The sequence below is a fragment of the Elephantulus edwardii genome, unplaced genomic scaffold, assembly GCF_000299155.1.
Source record: "Elephantulus edwardii isolate Elephantulus edwardi_28Jun2011 unplaced genomic scaffold, EleEdw1.0 scaffold00203, whole genome shotgun sequence".
Classification (NCBI taxonomy): domain Eukaryota; kingdom Metazoa; phylum Chordata; class Mammalia; order Macroscelidea; family Macroscelididae; genus Elephantulus; species Elephantulus edwardii.
Genome location: NW_006399953.1, coordinates 5771947 through 5775665, shown reverse-complemented (window position 1 = coordinate 5775665; position 3719 = coordinate 5771947).

Genomic DNA, 3719 nt, shown 5'->3' with positions numbered 1-3719 from the left:
TAACATCAGCTACAATATCCCTAGTACCACGACCCCTTCTAAACCCAGCCTGGACTTATTAAAAGAAGATGGAAGGAATATACTGAGTCGTTGTATTAAAAGGAATTGACAGATACAGAAGAATTTAATGAAATAACATTTGAGCAAGAGCCTATGGTGATGAAGGAAGATGTTCAAGCTGCTTTGAAGGAAATAACAAAAAATAAGGCCCCAGGAATAGATGGTATACCAATTGACATATTTCAGCTAACAGTTGCTGCCCTGGATGTGCTCAACAAGTTGTGCCAAGAAATCTGGAGAACAACCACTCGGCCAACTGACTGGAAGAGATCTATATTTGTTCCCATTCTAAAGAAGGGTGACCCAACTGAGTGAAGAAACTACAGAACAATATCATTGATTTCAAATGCAAGCAATATTCTATTGAAGATTATCCAAAAATGACCAAAACAGCACATCAGCAGAGAACTGCCAGAAGTCCAGGCTGGATTTAGAAGGGGTCGTGGTACTAGGGATTCTTATACTATACTGATGTATCATTTTATATTCCCAACAGCAATGAATGACTTCCAATCTCTTCACATGTTCACCAGAATATGCTGTTTGCTGTCCTGTTAAACTTTGCTATTGTTGCCAAAATGAGATTATAACTTGATATATATTGTATTTGATTATATTTTGATTTGCATCTCCCTAAGAGTTAGGGATATTTTTCATATTTCTTCATTTGTTCGTTGGCCATCTGAATTTCTTCTTTGGTGAAATGTCTGTTCATATTCTGTGCCCACACTGCAATTTTGTTATAAGCATTTATCTTGTTGTGCTGTTAGAATATTCTATAAATTCTAGATATAAGTCCCTTATCAGACATGTCATTACTAAATATTTTTTCCCAGTCTGTGGCTTTCCTTTTCACCTTGTTGGAGAAGTTTTTGGATGTGCACAGGGATTTGATATTTAGAAGGCCTCATTTATCTATTTTATCCTTTCCTGGTTGTAGGTTTTTCAGGATGCTTAGAAGACTGTTCATGTTGTGGGTCAGTCCTTCCAAGTTTTTCTCTAATGAAGTTTATAGTCCTTGGTTTTAGTCCTTGGTCCTTACTCCATTTTAAGTTGGTTTCTGTGTATGGGTGAGGCGTGGGTATTGTTCGAATTTTCTGCAGATCGTTTCCCAATTTTGCCAAAACCAATTGTTAAAAAGGCTGCTATTTCCCCACTTAGCAAATTGCATCTTGTAAAAAAATCAGTTGACCGTAGGTAGATGGGCTGATTTCTGGATTCTCAATTTGTCATTGTACCAGTACCATGCTGTCTTGACCACCACTGCAATGTAGTAGGATTTGAAAGCAGGTATGAGATGCCTCCTACCTTGTTTCTCTCTTTAGGGAGTGCTTTTCTTATTTGGGTCCTCTTTCCATTTTAAATGAAATTAGAGATTGCCTTTTCCATCTCCTTGAAGAATGGAATTGGTATTTGTATTGACTTGCATTGAATGTGTAGATTACCTTTGGTAGTATTGTCATTTTCAAATTATTGAGTCTTCCTATCCATGAGCAAGGTATATTCTTCCATTACTCCAGGTCTCATTTTGTTCTTTGTAGAAATGTTTTGTAACTTTCTTTGAATGAGCCTTTTTTTGTTTATAGTTAGGTTTAATCCCAAGTATTTAACCTTGTGATTAGTGATTTTGATGGGTATTGATTTTCTTAGCTCCAGTATTATATTCTTTGTCACTATGGAGAAATCCAATTGGTTTTTGTATGTTTACCTTGTATTCTGCCATTTTGCTGAATTGATCAACTATGTACAGTAGTTTTATTGCTGAATCTTTAGGGTTTTCTAGGTAAATGGTGTTTTCATTGTTATTTGTTTCAAGACATTTTTTAATTTTATTTTTTATTTATTTTACTATCTACTCATGCTCAACCAAGGTGTTCTATAGCTTCCAAAAATACATTTCTTTCTCATTTATCCTTTTGTTATGAATTTCTAATTTTGTAGGTAGTAGTCTGACACAATACTTTGTATTATTTCTATGTTTTTTAATTTACTGATGCTTGTCAAAACCCCTGGGAAAAAGCCAAAGCAGTAGTCAGAGGTCAATTTATAGCATTAAGCAAATACAGTAAAAGACAGAGAAAAAGGACCATTGACTCTCTAACCCAACATCTCCAGCAAATTGCAAAAGAACAGCAAGAAAACCCAACAACCTCCAAAAAAACTGAAATTACAAAAATTAGAGCAGAAATAAATGAAATATAAAACAGAAAAACAATTGAAACCAACAAAACTAGGAGTCCGTTCTTCAAAAAGTTCAATAAAGTCAACAAACCACTAGCAAAACTAACAAAGGAAAAGACATAAATGTTCTGAATAAGAGATGAAGTCAGCAACATCATAACAGAACCAACTAAAGTAAAAAGGCTAACAATGGGAAATTATGAAAAAGTATAATCAAACAAATATGAAAATCTAGAAGAAATGGACAAATACCTAAAAATTAATAATCTACCTAAAGTGACACAATCTGAAACTGAACACCCAAATAGACCTATTACAAAAGAAGAAATTGAAAAGGTAATAAAACAACTTCCAGCCAAAAAAAGTCCTGGACCAGATGGCTTTACAAGTGAATTTTATCAAGCATTCAGAGAAGAACTGTCACCAATTTTACATAAACTATTTCAGAAAATAGAAAAAGATGGAATTCTCCCAGACTCCATCTATGAAGCAAATATGTCCTTGATACTAAAGCCATGTAAAGACACCACCAAAATAGGAAACTATAGGCCAAAATCTCTCATGAACATGGATGCAAAAATCCTGAATAAAATCCTGGCCAATAGAAGCCAATGACACATTAAAAAAAAAAAAAAAGAAAAAGAAAAATTCACCATGACTAAGTGGGATTCACAATAGGTATGCAAGGATAGTTCAATATAAGAAAAACAATTAATGCCATTCATCACATAAACAAAGCAAAGAACAAGAACCATATGATCCTATCAATTGATGCAGAAAAGCCTTTGGCAATATCCAACACACTTTGCTGATTAAAACAATCAATAAAATGGGATTGTTGTTGTTGTTGTCATTTGCTGGCAAGTCACTTGCAACTCATAGAAACCCTATGTACAACAGCCCTAAATCCTGCTCTCACCTGTGCCAATCTCGCTTTCACCGACACACCCACTCTGATTACCCCAGTCACTAATCAATCCACCTCATAGAGGATCTTCCCTCCTACGCTGTCTCTCCACCGTCCCAAACATGACACCCCCCTCCAAGGACCAGTCCCTCCTAGCAACATGTCCAAAGTATGTTAGACAAAGCCTCAGAATCCTTGCCTTCAAGGAGCAGCCTGATTTCACCTTCTCCAGGACAAACTTATTTGTTGTCCTAGCAGTCAATGGTATACTAAACACTTTTCTCCAGCACCACGGCTCAAAGGCATCAGTTCTTTTTCTATCATCCCTAGTCATTGTCCAACTCTCTGATGCATAACAAGTGATTTCAAAGACCATGGCCTGTATTAGGCACACCTTGCTCTCCAAAGTGACATTATTGCTCTTCAGTACCCTAGAGAGGTCCCTAACAGCAGACTTTCCCATCACAATACGTCTTTTTTTTAAATTTAGGTTGTTTATTTTTCATTTCAATGAACATCTACAGAGATTTTGGGATTCCATTCATTCTTTGTTGCACCCTTCTCCCCGCAC